At 43.3% G+C, this 17,103-nt stretch overlaps 1 protein-coding gene across 7 annotated transcripts in view; it reads right to left on the bottom strand.

Annotated features, from left to right (window-relative positions):
• The window catches only part of GALNT9 (polypeptide N-acetylgalactosaminyltransferase 9), a 903,908-nt gene that overhangs the window by 440,820 nt on the left and 445,985 nt on the right, over positions 1-17,103 (bottom strand). The window contains exon 1 of one of the 7 annotated variants that reach the window (XM_065568520.1): positions 5,789-6,470. The exons of the other annotated variants lie outside the window; for them this stretch is intronic. The gene's annotated coding sequence lies outside the window, so the exon portion shown is untranslated. Of the gene's footprint in view, positions 1-5,788; positions 6,471-17,103 lie in introns of those variants that run through there. 7 annotated transcript variants of the gene reach the window in all.

Below are 17,103 nucleotides of genomic sequence, written 5' to 3'. Positions count from 1 at the left end.
TAAAATGATAAATCTGCTGCCATGTGCAAATAAAGGCTCCTACCAACTGGATATAAATGGTGATACAGTAACATTAGTAAGACAGATGCCCACTGACTGCAACAAGAAAAACTGGGAGGCCAAACAGCTTGCTTTTCCTTACCTAGTTAAATCACTTTATGCATAAAGGTCACAATTCTGCAGGAAATTTTCCTTTTAGGAGGATTGTACATATTGTGTGCCTTGTCAGTGGGAGGGGTGTAATTATATGGAAGATTCATTTGACAGGGATTTATGATCAATTTCACAGATAGGAGGATTCCACCTTATTAAAGTTGATTATAAGGCGGTTTCATTATTCTAAGTATTTGGGAAAGCAATCTTCTCTTATCCAGACCTGGAAGTTAAAAGTGTTACCAAATTTTACATGCCAGCAACATGTCTAATTGGATTTTAAACTGATAGATTGAATTTTAAATGGATTTTTCTGGCATCTTGTTTATTCTTTTTTAGCTAAACAAGGGGGAGGATACGGGCATCCATCTTAGCCTCTTAGCAACTTTGGTCTCCAGAGTTTATCTGCTGTTACCCTTTTTCCACCTTGTGTGCTCAGATATTTTCATCCAATCTTATGCAGACTCATTGTGCCAGATCCTGAGCTAGTGTAAATCCACCCAACTCTGACATCGGTGGCGCTGTGCTGATTTGCACCAGCTGCAGATCTGTTTCTGACCGTCGAGATGTCCTTGGCAAGCACATGGAAGCAGGGAGGCAACGAAGCAGGATTCTTGGAAGAACATTCTTAGGGCATCCTATGATCTATACCCATGCTCCCTGAAAATGCATTTTGAATTTCACCCTTGGACCATGAATTAAGCAATGCTTGCAGCACATATTGCCTCTTGTCAAACACTGCCTCAATCGTGGAGTCTGTGGATAGCATAAAAGCCAATGTGGGGTGGTTGGTTGGTTTTTACTCATGCAAGCAACTGTGCAGTGCTGCTATCTATGCAAGCATGTAGAGGGTATAAATAGACTCATGAATTACCTGTTCAGCTGCTATCTAGTCCTGTAGGAGCTGGTTAGATTATGCATGCTGTCTCAGTCGTCCTATGGGAGTTGTATAAGGTTCAGCGCAGCTTGGTGAGAAACCAAAAAGGATAGTTTAAAAAGGTAATCCAATTGAAACGCTCTCGAAGGGCAGAAACTCAGCCTAGTTTCTCTCCAGCTGGGCATGTGCAACTTCAGTAGCCAGCCTTTTTATCAGAATCTTTTTAGTCAGCATTTTGCTGCTTAACAGAAACAACAGGTATATATCATTCAGCGATACCGAATGGGTATGGTAGTGAACAACAAACCCAGAGGAACACATGGGGCAACAGGGGAAAGCTTGCAAATGTCCAACTTGCCATCAATAAGCCCTATTATTGCTCCTATCCCCTGGAAGGACACCGCATCCAACAAGATACAAGGCAGGATTCACTTTTCCAGGCGGCAGCACTGATCTCTACTGTATACTCTGCGCTCTTCCCAGGTGCAGGCCTTCCATTCACATCACATTAAGAGAGCCACGTATGCAAAGAGTGTGTGTGATGCAATGCAGACCTGAGCTGGAAGGTCATGGCAGGAGTATGCCGGCCCAGGCAGGCCAGAAAAGAAGCAGCACATTGGAACGTGTCCATAGTACAATATCTTCACATGGAGTAAACCAGAGTGCCATGTTGCAGGCTTAGTGATCTCCCTTCTGGAAGGGAACTATTAAATTGTATTATTTATTACATTAACCTACAGTACTCTTCAGCAGGTTGACCACACCATTCTTTAGGGTGGTTCTAACATTTTTTGGAAAGAATCCATTAAATTCTATAGATTTTTAAGAGCAATTTCAAAAGAATCTGATGGCTTAGGTCCATATTAAATTAGGTGGGAAATTTTTTTCCCCATAAATTCCTAGAAAATGTTGCACATCCCATCACCAGTTGTCAATAAATTTGCCTTTAACAGCAGTGAATGTCTCCATTTCCAGTCTACCCTTAAAAATATTTTACCAACATGCCTTTGTGTTATTTTCCTGTTACCACCCCATCTAAATGTTTATCTGGCGCAATCATTTAATTCAAACATAGAAAGGAAATCATACTTGCCGATACTTGTTTCTTTGTTGCAGATAATTAACAACTAGAGAAAGCAAACCCAAGTGGGGGTGGGGAAGAGAAATAGAGCATGCCCTATATTTACCCTTTACAGAATTCAAGTTTTATATTTTTTTATTTTGATGGATAATATCAATTTTTAGTTTTAAGCATTTTTAAAAGATTTCTGTTGATTTAAATTCTCACAGTTAGGGGAAATTATGGGGGTGGGGTGTCATTATTTAATGACACTAGATGCTGAGATTGAACTGTTAAAAACACAAACTGTCAACATCTACAAAGTAAATATCCTTAAATCAAACTCTAATCATTTCTCAAGCAGCATTTTTCTGATTTGTGCCATCTGTAAATTTCTGTTATCAATGGAAATATTTCCCCTCAATTAGTGTGTGTACAGTGAAATAAAAGTTTATGGACACTTATAGATAAAAACCCAATCCTTCCAAGCCTATTTATATTCTACCCAATGGGCTGTGCCGCCCAATGGGGTGTTAGCAATTACAGTGTTAGAACCCAGGATATGGGGGAAGGCTGGGAAGACGTGTTAATGTGATAGCTATGTTCAGTGCTTTAGAGGAGTCTGGCTCTTAAGAATAATGAAATTGACCTTGTCAAAGTCCATCATTATTGATAATAACAAAGTTCAACAGCATTATTATAGGATTTCACAACTGTTAACCTTTATTGCTGGATGGCTAATTGTGACCCTCTGTGTCTCCTTCATGCCTAATTAGGTTTCGTTGTAAAGAGATAAAAGACTGTTTGTAGCAGAAGGCCATCTTTTTCTGCAGCTGAGTGAATTCATGAAAGGATGAGATTGTTGAGAGAGAGAAGACAGGAAAAGGCAGGAGGCATTAATAGACTTTAGAATAAAATCCTGACAGATTCAAATTGATTCTGCTGCCTGAGAAAATTGAGTGCAGAGGGAATTAGATTTATGCACTGTTAAATGTAACTGCCTGGCAGTATCCATACAGAAAGCTGTTAAAATGGTAATCTTTAGAGATGTACGAAAATTGTGTGTGAACAGACCAATGAACCATCACCGGGAGCATGCTTCTTATATCTGAATAATACAAGACAGTATTATTATTATTAATAATGTATTACAAACACTATGCATTATGTATGTAATTTAATCACAGCATCTAAATGTATAAACAACGGCCAAGGCTCTTGGTAACTTTTTTGGTGCATGTAGTTATACATTAACTTTTTCTCTTTTGGATCCTAAAGGAAATGAAATATGTTGTTGGCAATACACTTTAGCTTGTTAACAGCATGTGTTTGACCAGTACTTGTTGTCTGAATTGGCATGCAAGAGACTGAGGCTGGATTTCTGTTCTTCCTGTGATCTTCAGGAACTGGGATGCTTTGGAGGCAGTGCACCTAGGCAACGCAAGGAAGAAGCATCTTGCAGGATTCCTGAGCAGGGACCCCATGTGAAGCAACACTGGCAGGCTCTCAAAGGAGTCCAGTTCATTCAAGGTCAGCCAGAACGTATGGTGTACACATGCAGAGTGTTAGAGGGATGGAAGACCCCCAGGTTTCCAGCAGGAACATAGAAGATTCCCTTTCCCCAGAATCCATTTTTTCAAGTATCAACACCTAGCCATTATCCCTTAGGATGGTGAATTTCCAGTTGATTTTAAGTGAGCTTTGGAGCAAACCTCACTTAAAATCAACTGGAGTCTTTGCATGGACTTCAGGTCAGGTCCATAGTTAATGTTTCCTCAAGCCCAGAGAGAGACTCAAACCACCCCACCCTTTCACCTCCCATATTGGTGATGTTTGGATTCAGATTCTAATTCAAAGCTGTAAATCTCATCTCGGGCTCCTCCCTTGCTCCACAGCAGCTCAGCAGAATGAAACCCTGTTACAGTCAACGTACAAGTCCTCTTTTGCTTCAGACCTATTCACAGGATAAACAGCAGCATGGACTTGGAGACGCTGGGCAAAGTTTTCAAAATGGTGGCCTTTCTTGTGTGTGACCCCCCCTCTCTTTTTTCCCTTTCCCCCCACCCCCAAATTTGAGGTGGAACTCTAACTACTTACACCTCTGATTACAATATTAAGTATTCAGGTTTGCACCCTTGATTCATTTGCAGATAAAGGGGGTGCAAGTTTTGGGCTACTAGCTGCATCCACACACGGGGATGCCAACCTCCACTCTTATTATGAGGCAACAGCAGTGGCATTTCAGAAGCACCCAGAGACCCCAACTGAGATCAACAGGCAGATGTGCTGGGTGCTGTACAAACACATAGTGAGAGACAGTGCCTGCACCAAAGAGCTTACAGTCTAAACAGATAAGACAAACAGAGGCTTGGATAGGAAACTAAGTTACAGAGGGAAAGTGACTTGCTGAAGGTCAGACCACTAGGCTATACTGCCTCCATTTTTAAAAATACCCCAATAATTAAACTACAGAGATGAATGACTTTAAAAAAATGAAACAAAGTGGTGTCCAGCACTCACTTGTTCTCATAGGAGGTGCAAATGCTAGTCTTTGCGATGGCCTTGAAGGGGTGGGGAGAGGAGAGAAATTAAGATCAAGAAGCGTGCCCATAAGGACAGTGTATGATTGCACCAGAAGTCACTTTACAATCTCCGGGGCGCACACTGCTCTTGGCATCGGCAAGGTTGCACATGTGTACAATCTGGTGGCTCACTGTGTAGGAATCTAGCACGAGACCTATCTCGCTAGGGACTGGTTAGCAGAGGCCTAGAGGTTACCCGCCAAACTCATTCTCAATTTAAAGAAAAAGGGTAACTGCCTCCCATCATTCCTGTACAGTCGGGCACAGCTGGATGAAAATGAGCCACAGAGGGAATTCCGTTTTGTTTGACATTTCATTTTTGTCGAGCAGATGTTTTCTGGGCACCACAGACTCTTGCTTTAATTTGCCTCGTTAATAATATGGAGCAGAAAACCTTGATTAACAAAATAATTAGCAAGCATTTTAAGTCCTCCTTTTACTGTAGGTTGAATCCTTGAAGCGGGGAAATACAACAGTGATACTGTGAGAGCTATAAGGGCCCTTAAACAGCAAAGGGGCAGAGGGACTTCAACACAGCCCTCCTGAAGCCCTTGCACAGCCTCTCTGGGCTTTGAAATCAGGAGCCTGTTACTCCTCCCCACCCCCAGCACAGTCTTGACAAGTCAGTGCTATGAACACAATTGGCAGGCTATGGATGTAGGCATATATAATAATGTGTTGACACAAATATATGGAAAATACATACTCAGTATAGTTCTCTGTGGAGCTAAGTATGGTAGAAAAAGCAAGTGCATGTTTTATTTACCAGGTCGACTCATTTTCAGGCTAGCTTTCTGTAGTAAAAGAGCTTAATAATGTTGTTGAAGGCAGTAAGATAGATATCTATAAATAGGACACAGGAGCAGTCTATGGTACTTTTACATGAAATTTTAATGGCAAGAGAAACAGCGTTCATGCACCGTACTTGGCACATTTTTGAAGACATTCCTACCTACACAGGCTCATCATGGAAATATCATTGTGGTAGCTTAGACAGATAACATGAAAAGGTTGATATGGATTCATGCTGTAGCTTTTTTAAGGACCCCTCCCCTTCACAGAACCCAGCCAGCAACCCTAGCTGTTTAGAAATGGGTGTGTACGAGCATCACTTACCTGGTCCAGCATCAGGATGTTTCTGCTGCCTCAGTTTCCACTCCAGCTCAGTGCCTCAGTTTCCCCATGATCTTGGGTGGTTGGGCCCTCTGGGCAAAGCAATGAAGTTCTGACCTTCCAGGGCCAACAGAACTCCTTAACAAGATACAGTTGTCTCTGGCTTGCTCTGGGCCATAGCCTTCACTCCTCAGCGCGGAAGGCTGCCAATCAAGATTCACCCTCCCCAGGCTAAACAGTAAAATAATACTTTGCCCGTTGGTGTAGGGCTCACAAAAGTTCTTCAGCCTTGGGCCACAGGTGTTTCCACCCCATCCCATCTAGGTGGAACTGTAGGAGAGCCCAGCCCCAGGACTGGCTGCCCTTTACCTACAAGTTACACTCTCTGCTTTACAGCTTCTAGCGCCACTTCCAATATCACCAGTCTCTTTTTCAGGCACCCCGCAATGCTTTAGCACAGCCCACGTGGGCTCCTTCTCACAGTTCTTGTGGCTCAGGCATCTTCCCTGGGCTTAAACAAACCACTGCTGGGCCCCTCACATGAAGAGATTCCCAACAGCTGCTGCCTGCAGTTCCTCTTCTAATTCCCTCAATTGAGAGTCCCATATCAAGTCCTGCCTCAACAATGGTCTCTTCAGACGTAGCACAGAGCTCGCCTTATATAAACCTGCCCCAATCTCCCAGCAAGGTTTGCTGCTAGCTTGCAGTCACATGATCCTTACAGGGCTCTACAGGTCCCACAATGCCTGTCCGTAAAGGGCCAGACCTTGGAGCTGGGATGGGCTGACCCAAGCCTGCTCTTAAAGGGACAGGGCACCCAGTTAAAGAAAGCAATAAGTGACTCAAATCTTCATTATCATTATTGTTATTTGTATTGCAGTAGCACCTGTTGCTTAGCTAGTCACTACTGAAAATTACTTTCAATCCAGGGTAGAAGAATGGCTGCATTCATATCCTGGTTTTACAAATAGGGAACTAAGGCACAGAGAGATTAAGTAATTTGACCAAGACTGCAGGTTTATGGCAGGACTAGGAATTGAACCCACATCCCCTAAAGCACAATTCAGCACTGTAACCACAAGGCCATCCTTCTCCGTCAAAACACCCCCTAAAACTTTTACTGATGATTGAAAAAGGTCAGGTAACTGTCCCCTTTATTTTTTTCTCACTTCTGTACTTCCTAGTTGTTACTGGAAGCAGAAATACCAAAGTATTTTGAGAATGGATATTTTGGCCCAAATAGGAATAGAAAGTACAGAATTGTCCACCCCAGATGCTGAAAAATTATGACAGCCCCTCCTCCACCGAAAATCATGAGACTGGTATGAGATAGGGTTGCCAATCCCCCTTCCCACCATTTGGCCAGGAGTCTCCTGGAATCAGGCTTGATCTCCCAGAAGCCATTGAAGCCAAATTGGGAGATTTTAGACTACTAAAAGTCCGGCGGCGCAGCAGGGCTAAGGCAGGCTCCCTACCTGCCCTGGCCCTGCACCATTCCCGGAAGCAGCCAGCATATCCCTGCAGCCTCTGAGGGGTGGGGGCAGAGGGTCTCTGTGCGCTGCTCCGAGTGCCGACTCCACACCTCCCATTGTCCGGGAACCCCAACCAATGGGAGCTGTGGGGGCGGTGCCTGCAGGTTGGGGCAGAGCGTGGAGCCACTTATCCACCTCTGAGCCTAGGAGCCAGACGTGCCGGCTGCTCCCCGGGAATCACCCGAGATAAGTGCTGCCTGGCCGGAGGCCATACCCTCTCTTGCACACACCCCAACCCCCTGCCTGAGCCCCCTCCTGCACCCACACTCCCTCCCAGAGCCTGCACCCCCTGCCCCAGCCCTGAGCCCCCTCCCACATCCAAGCCCCCTTCCGCACCCAAACTCCCTCCCAGAGCCCGCACACTGCACCCCCTTCTGCATCCCAACCTCCTGCCCCAGGCTCAGCCCGGAGCTCCCTCCCACACTCGGAACCCTTCGGTCCCACCCCCCAACCCAGAGCCCGCATCCCCTCCCGCATCCCAACCCCCTGCCCCAGACCAATGAAAGTGAGTGAGGGTGGGGAAGAGCAAGCAATGAAGGAAGGGGGGATAGAGGGAGTGGGAGCAGGGTCTCAGAGAAGGGGCAGGGCAGGGGGCAGGGCAAGGCTGTTTGGCTTTGTGTGATTAGACAGTTGGCAACCCTAGCATGAGATTATTTTTAAAGTGATAAATATTCGGTGCTTTTTATTTGCTTTCTGTTTTTTGAGCCTTTAGGGTACAATTGGGTCACATTTTCAAGCTATTCTCTGCAACCATTAAACTTACTTTTTAAAAAATAAAAGCTGAAATTTTCACGTAATCACATGAACCAGGAAGCTGGGACCACCAAATATTATGTGATTCACAAGACCATTGTTAGCGTTGGCAACACTGGAGGTAATGGGAACATTAGCCTATTGTTATGTGTTATTTCTGAATTTGCAAGTTTAGTTTTCCAGGAAAATTAAAACCATGTGGGGGCAGGAGTAGGGGAATGTAAAGAAATCGGTTTTAAGTTAATTTTAGTGCTTGTGCAGGAAGCCAGGTTGACAGTCTTGCACACACCAAATCTTCTCTTTCCCCACAGGATGGGTACAGTACAGACAATGCCAGTACCGATTCCCCCACTTGCTTTGCCAAGATGCCTCCACCCTAGCCTGAGCGGCTGATTTGGGAGGTGCAGAGGGTGGTTCATTCTCCAGGCCCATTTACAAACTGCAGCGTAGAATGCAGATCGTGTTAAAAATTGTACAGTCTGGATGCCATTTGCCTCACACAACAACAACTTTATTGGTCCCACAATTTACCAACAGCGTTGCATATCAGCAGAAAATATGCTTTATATTAACTAACTACGTAACCTTGCATCTATATAGCTGTATCTCTTCTCTGTAAGTCCCGTAACAGAGAGTAAAATCAGTCCTTATATTTTACATCTGTGCTCCAGCCCTCTTAATGAGGCTTTTGTGTTCTAGATGAATAATTAAAACTATTACTAGCCTATGACATCACACCGCATGAACAATACAGCTGAGGGTGTTGGCTGTCATTCTGGTAATTACTTCTAACATTCTTTATTGACTTTTTCTAACTGAAAGGATCTTTATGAGTGAACAGCCTCAATCAGCCACTTCTTATCCTTAGCTAAATATGTCCACATACTGCAGCTCTTGAAAATCCTACCATTTCATCTCCCTATCTCTGTTTCCTGTGGCCTTTGCTATATCTAATATTCATTGGGTCTTCAGTCTATCCTAAATGCAATCCATCTTCCATGGCTTCTTTAAAGATTTTATCTTCCTTGTCCTCAGCACATAGAATGCTACTTAAAAACCAAAGGGATTACCTTTTGATTTGCTTTTGTGCATTTCAAATAATGCATAAAATCCACTTGGAATTCAAGGTGACAAATTATTTTTATAAGCAATGATAATTTGCAGTGATATCTCCTAATTTCCATCATAATAAGTTTATTTATGTACATTGCATATCAATTTCCAAATATTTATAGCTGGTACAGTGAGTAGCAAAGCTGCCTAAATCCTTCTTTTATCATTCTCCTCCCATTGCTTTAATTACTTATAATTAATAATTACTTATAAGTATGATGTTGTGTATTGCAATGCCCCATTGCTTTTCTCCTCTCACTCACTTCAAACACTATGCACTGCACATGTAATAAAAGAACAATCAATGTGCCTATCTTGAAATTGCTCAAAAAGCTTCCAAAACTGCATTTCTATTACTGGTTGCTGTGTGTGTTTATTCGAATGCCTGAGAAGGATTATAAATGCCTCTGCCTTTAGTCATTTGGTTTCTTAGCATAATGCAAGAATATTCTGCTGCCACAGCTCATTTGTCAAGCATCTAGATGTCTTTATGATGTGCATGTCCGTAATTGTCTTCCAAGTGTTTTTTTTTTTTAAACCATTCTTATGAGACTGGAAGTGTAATAATCTGACACATCTCATCTTTGTTTTACAGGTTTACAAAATTATACAGGGCTGGGATTGTCAAAAGAAGTCTAAGGGAGTTAGCTTCCAAAGTCCCACTGCTCTAAAATGTGTTTGGGACCACTAACCTCCCAGTCCACAGCAAGACAAGTGTGTTTTGTGCAGTATCTTTCATACCAACTCTATCGTAAAATTTTTCACAGAGTTTGAATAATATAATAATGGAGTTAAATAATAAATTGCAAGAAGAGAGGTGGGACAAAAACCAATGTTTTCCTCTGAGATTTGAGACATGGTGGAAAGTCATTTGTAGTGGAGCAATGAGGCTGTTCCAGATGGGAACAGCTGTAGAAGAAAAAGGTGTCACCCTAACAGTGGCTAGACTGAGTGGGGGAGTCAGGAGACACAGAGAGAGAAAACGTCCATGGGAAACTAACAGCTAGTGTAAGAGAAGATGATGATCACATGAATGAGGACTTCATTTTCCCCATTCCTTATTCATGATCCTATTCCAAGATCATAATTGGAGACACACAATGGCACAGTGCTCAAGAAACAAATCATGCTTCATGGAAAATCATCTCTACAGCAAACTCACAAACAGACCATTGCAAATTCAGGTAAGCAGAGACCAGGCAGTTGGAGCTGGTGAAGCTTAGGTTTGATTGTGTTTTTGATGTCCTGTAGCTGTGGCTAGAAACAGAGATTTGTTCTTTGAATGCCTTCCAGCAGTAGCTACCATTGCTTTGTAAGATGTATCCTGTAGTGCCTGTGGTAAAAGGAGTATATCCTCCATTATTTTTAAAAAAGATAAGTGTACATTAAACAGAGAGACTAACAGCTAGACAAAGAGGAGGCAGATTTCATCACAGGGCTCTGGCAAGGCCCTGCAAGCATGACCTAAAACATCTTATGACTGCCGGGCCAGTTTTGAACAGAGACTGCAATATCACATGTTGGTTTTATGCCAAGGACAAATGTCTACAAGTGCCTAGTGTGAATACTAAATTCACTAAAATGTGTCTCCTCAGTCAGCACCTGCGTCCACCTCTTCACCGATGAAAAGCCAGGAAACTGATGCATTGAGCCACCTACACACTCATGCTACATACAATTTAGCACAATAAGTGATATTAGCATAATTTGAATGTGGTTTCCCTGATTCCCCAAACGCAGCACGAGTAAAGGAAACCTTTACAGTACTGCTACCAAAATCTTATCACTCTCTGAACTTCCCCCCCGCCGCCCTCCCCACACACACCTCTCGTTGTCCTAATCGGGGAGTAGCTTCCAGGGAGTGGATTGTAGCTGTTCCACTACAGGCCTAAGCCAGAACACATCTGCAGCCTTTCCTGTGTAATCCCATTGGCTGCCTGTCTGTTACCTTGACACCCTCCCACTTCCACAGCCTGACAGAAAACGTCTCGCTGGAAATCAACCGCCACCGCGACACACCAGGCGAGGCGGCGTTTACCTAATCTGCAGACCAGGCACATCCACTCAAGGAGAAAAAAAGAAAAATCACAGGCAATTTGTCAGCGCATTAGCTGGTAATTCAGACAGAAATGTTAGATCTTGAGGCAAAACTCCTTGGCTGACAGCGGAATGTTATTGACTCTGACAGATCACTGATGACATATCCACTCCCTCTATCAGGAACAAGGCTACATTTAGACACACTTAAATTTTCATTCAGATCCAAGATTAACCCACCGAGGGGGCAATGGGGAAAAGACAGAGGTTTTTTGACATGTATTTATTTTTTTATGCATTTGTTTAGCTCCTGCACCTCAGAGCTCATGGCCCTGATTAGTTCCTGTAAAACCCGGTGGGGCTCACAAAGTTAATTGTTACGCAGGCTTAGAAATAACCCTCCCTTTTTGCTTCCAGACTGCCGTGCCTGCCTAGTTAACATTGCTTATTCTTCTGCCATAGCTCCAGAGTTAATTTAGAAAGCATGGAATCTGTACAGATTTGAACAAATACATCTCACCATCATCTTGTGCGCCCCACTCAGCGACGTTCACTTGATATCTCTCATACTTTGATTGTAAGCTCTTTGGAGTAGAAGTCATTTGTTCATTATGAGTGTGTACAGCACCTAACATAAAAGGACTTTGAACCTGGATTGGTGGCCTACAAATAATGATACTGTTATAGGCATGGTTAAACCTTGCTGGGGAGTCTAACAGCATTCAGGATGAATGTAAAGAAGTATATGGGCCTCAAACCAAAACACAGGCACATGTGAGTCCATTCAGGAATTAGAACTAGGTGGGTGGAGGCAAAAGTCAGAAAGAGAAGATTACTCATTCGTTAAAAATGAGGCTTTGAACAAGGCCCAAAGTGTTATTCCAGGGCTCCTGTAATGAAACATGTCACGGCCACTCTTGTTTAGCTCTGATGAGCAGCCTCAACGCAAGGGAGCAATCGTTCTTCAGGAGATATATGCAGCTGTGACAAGTTTTTGTGGGGCATTGCTTGGTGGAGTTGTGTGTGACTATGGGTGGGGGGAGGGAGAGAAAGACCAGTGAAGCAAGGAGAGAGAGCCAGGACAGTCCCCATCTGAACATGAACAGGGAGCTTGGGCCTGAGTAAAGCCTAGAGAAACAGAGCTTTGGGGACTGAGTGCTGGCTGAAAGATGCTCAGAACCGTGAGCAGAGAAACTATCTTCTGCGGTTTGACTCCTGCTGTGTTTGGGGAACCAGGACTTTGTATGTACTTTGTGAACAAACAGGACTGCAACAAAGATCCATGACTCCATCATCAATTTCTGATCCTAACAGAAACAACCTGCAGGCTCCTGAACTTTGGCTAACTATTCAGGCCATAAAGAGGAAACAAACAACAACCATAATTGGACTAACTGGCTACAGTTTTCAAAACTGGGTGTCTAAAAGGAGTCACTCTTTTCTTGAGCTCCTAATTGAAAATCCCACACTTTAATCCACATTTAAGCACCTAACTAAGTAGTTTGATTTTCACAGATGCTGAGCATTGACTTCAGACCAAGCTTCAGATAACATTGGAACGGCCATACTGGGTCAGCCCAATGGTCCAGCTAGTCCAGTATCTTGTTTCTGTCAGTGGCCAGGGCTAGTTGCTTCAGAGGTAATGAACATAACAGGGCAATTCTGAGCGATCCATCCCCTGTCGTCCAGTCCCAGTTTCAGGCAGTCAGAGGTGTAGGGACACCAAAGCGCATGGGGTTGCAGCCCTGACCATCTTGGCTAAAAGCCATCGATGGACCTATCCTCCATGTATTTACCTAATGCTTTTTTGAACCTCATTATACTTTTGGCCTTCACAACATCCCCTGGCAATGAGTTCCACAAGTTGACTGTGCATTGTGTGAAGTACTTCCTTATATTTGTCTGAAACCTACCGCCTATTAATTTCATTGGGTGACCCTGATTCTTGTATTATGTGAAGGGGTAAATAACACTACCCAGTCACTTTCTTAATGCCATTCGTGATTTTATAGACCTCTATCATATCCCCCCTTAGTAGTCTCTTTTCAAAGCTGAAAAGTCCCAGTCTTTTTAATCTCTCCTCGTATGGAAGCTGTTCCATACCTTTAATAATTTTCGTTGCACTTCCCTGCTCCTTTTCCAATTCTAATATATCTTTTTTTGAGATGGGGCGACCAGAGTGCAGTATTCAGGGTGTGGGTGTACCATGGATTTATACACTGGCATTATGACATATTCTGTTGCTCAACAACTCTGAAAATCAGAACCACTTAATGGAGGTGTCTACATTTGGATTTAAGTGTCTAGCTTTAGACCCTCCTATTTGAACATTTTGGCCATTATTCATTGGCGATAATATTCATTTTGAGTTTAGCACCTTTTCCCCTGCTTACAAAACATTCAGAGGCCAAACCTGATTGCTGGGGATGTGTTTGTTATTCTTAAGTATTTGCTGAATGATGAGTTAGTTTAATTTACAGAGACAACTTTCAGAGGTTCTCATGTGGACGAGCAAAGGTGATCCAGGATTCAGCTCCTCAGACCTCCAAAAGAGGAGTCCTGAATTTTCAGCATGTTACAGAATGACAGCCAACAGTGACAACAGAACCAGACAAATCTGCAGTACTTGACTCATGATGCTGTGTGCAAATGCAACCCTCTGGTTCATTTTATATGAAGTAGGCTGCGAAATCAACACCCTGCAGGTCTGAATTCAATAAGCACAAACCTCCAAGACAGCATTTCTCCCCTGCCTCTGCACCAGGACTGGGGACAATTATATAACCTCTAGGTCTCTTGCAGTCAGATCCCTGACTGGTGTTTTCAAGGGGGACGTGGTAGCATCCATTCCCCTCCCACTGCCTCTTGGATGGTTTCTTCCCCACACATTCGGGGCACAGAGACTATTTTCTTTCTTTCTTGGGAAACATTTCTTTGCTTTAATCTGTCTGGGCTGCCAGCCCTGAACTGTGAATGTTAGGCACTATTAGGGAACAGATTGATAACAAGACAGTAAATACTATAATGCCTCTATATAAATCCATAGTACGTCCTTACCTTCAATACCGCCATGCAGTCCTGGTTGCCCCACCTCAAAAAAGATATATTAGAATTGGAAAAAGTACAGAAAAGGGCAACAAAAATTATTAGGAGTATGGAACAGATTCCATATGAGGAAAGATTTAAAAGACTGGGCTGTTCATCTTAGGAAAGAGACAACTAAGGAGGCAAATGATAGATGTCTATAAAATCATGAATGGTGTAGAGTAAGTGCATAAAGAAGTGTTATTTACCCCTTCACATAACACAAGAACCAGGGGTCACCCAATGAAATTAATAGGCAGCAGATTTAAAACAAACAAAAGGAAGTATTTCTTCACACAAAGCACAGTCAACTTGTGGAACTCATTGCCAGGGGATGTTGTGAAGCCCAAAAGTATAACTGGGTTCAAAAAAGAACGAGGCAAGTTCATGCAGGATACGTCCATGAATGGCTATCAGCCAAGATGGTCAGAGATGCAACTCCAGGCTCTGACTGACTGCCAGAAGTTGGGACTGGATAACAGAGGATGGATCACTCAATAATTGCCCTGTTCTGTTCATTTTCTCAGAAGCATCTGGCACTGAACACTGTCTGAAGACAGGATACTGGGCTAGATGGACCACTGGTCTGACTCAGTATGACTGCTCTTATGTGATGAGTTTTTGGTTCAAACCAACCTAAAATCTCAATGAAAACAAGTAAGTTTCACCTGGTTTCATATCAAAATTGTGCAAAATAGAATATTTTGCTTGATTTTTGATGCAAAACCAGGAATTGCCCTAATATGGTCAAAACTGTGCCCAGGTTTGCAAGGTTTAGCATGGCCTTGAACCAGGCAAGATACTAGTTGTTTGGTTTAATTGGGAACATTTCATAGAATTATATAACCTCTAGGTCTCTTGCAGTCATAAAAATGTAGGGCTGTAATGGACCTTGAGAGGTCATCTAGACCATCCCCCTGTGCGGAGGTGGGAGCAAGTAAATCTGGACCATCCCTGACAGATGTTTTGTGCTCACAACCCCTCCCAGATTGGCGTCATCAGCAAATTTTATAAGCATACTCCCCACTCCATTATCCAAATCATTAATAAGAATATTGATTGACAGACTCATGCAGGACCCTTCTGAATCCATCCTCCCCACTTCGACAGCGAACCAGTGAGAACTACTCTTTGAGTAGGCTTTTTTCAAAACAGTTGTGCACCCATTTTATAGTAATTTCATCTAGACCACATTTCCCTAGTTTGCTTATGAGAACGTTGTGGGGAACTGTGTCAAAAGCCTTACTAAAATAAAGATATATCATGTCTACTGCTTCCCCCTATCCACTAGGCCAGTAACCCTGTCAAAGAAAGCTATCATCTCTTCCCAGTGGCTTGACTGTAATGTGGCACTAAGCAGGGCTAGGAAAGAAATTTAGGGCCTTTTCCCTACCTCCACCCCTCACCTATGCCACGGTATTTCCATTGGACTTGAGAGTTACTCCTGATTTAGGCTCTCATTCAGCAAGTGCTTACCGTAGGCACACGAGAAGTGCCACTGAAGCCAATGGGACTGTGAAGTTAGACACATGCTTCAGCACCTCGATAAGTTGTAGTGAGCAAGAGGGTTTCATTTAACTCATGATGTGTGCACTCATTTAAAGAGACCCTTCTCCCACATCAGCTAGCGTCCAGAATGCAGCTGTTAACTTTCAACACACTAAAGGCCAAAGACAATTAAAGATCAAGCCACCACAGAGGTTAAATCAGTGCATCATTTGCCAGGGAGCTGTGAGTCATTAACCTTTCCACTGGCACGCAGAACTAAGAGCTGGAAGATAAACACATTGGGCAGGAAACAAATTGGTTCATTCAAATGCTATTAATGTGTGCGCCCTTGGAGGCCACGTTTATGCTTTTGGAAAATTAGATTCATACATAATGAAGAGGGATATAGCTCACAGATTACCAACAGGGTGCAGAGCCCAAGATTAGGACTTATGGCAGGCACCTAATTCCCTAAACCTTTGCCAATTAAGCTTTTACAAATGTAACTCTGCATAGTTCATTGCTGTCTTTAGTTTCCGTCACTCGAGTTTTCATTTCGCATTGAAACCAAGCGTGGTGTATGATTTATTGAGGTTATTATTTTCATCACCATAAAACCCAGCAGCCCTATTGTGCTAGGTGCTGCTCAGAGACATAGACAGCCCCTTGAGGAGCCTGCGTTCTACATGGACAAGACAGACAAGGGTTGTTATTTCCATTTTACAGATGAGGAACTGAGGCACAGAGATTAAGTGGCTTGCCTGGGATCACAGAGGGAATATGTGGCAGAGCTAGGAACTGAATCCAGATCTCCTGAGACCAATCCAGTGCCTCAGCCACCAAGCCATCCTTCCTCTATTCCGCTTTGCTTCTCGTTTAGTAGAAATTCCTCTCTCAACAGAGAGGGCCAAGTTCCCACTTGATAGTACTGAAGACTTCCAGCAGCAAGAACCAGGAAAATAGTTGTTTTCAGGGTACTGCTAGTATTCGCTGCTACTGCCAGTCCCCAGAGTGACCCTGGAGCTAGTCAAAACCAGCCATGCTGTTGAGGTGATTAAAAAATAAAGTAAAATTAGTTTAAACACGTGCTGTCACAAAATTGTTACATACATTTAGGGCATAAAAGCCTTCACAGCTCAGATTCCTTTACTCAACTCCTCCTCAGAATTACTAATAATGAATGAATTAGCTTACCCTCTTAGCCTGCAGAAACTGGCCTTCCATGAAACAAAGTGCAGAGTATAACCTCCCTCTCTTCCCAAAAGAGGCCACAGGCCTAGGGTTACCATATTTCAGCAAGCAAAAAGGAGG

Source organism: Chrysemys picta, chromosome 15 (genome assembly GCF_011386835.1).
Source record: "Chrysemys picta bellii isolate R12L10 chromosome 15, ASM1138683v2, whole genome shotgun sequence".
Lineage (NCBI taxonomy): Eukaryota > Metazoa > Chordata > Testudines > Emydidae > Chrysemys > Chrysemys picta.
The sequence above is the reverse complement of the archived record's forward strand: the minus strand, read 5'-3'. Positions and strand labels throughout refer to the sequence as shown.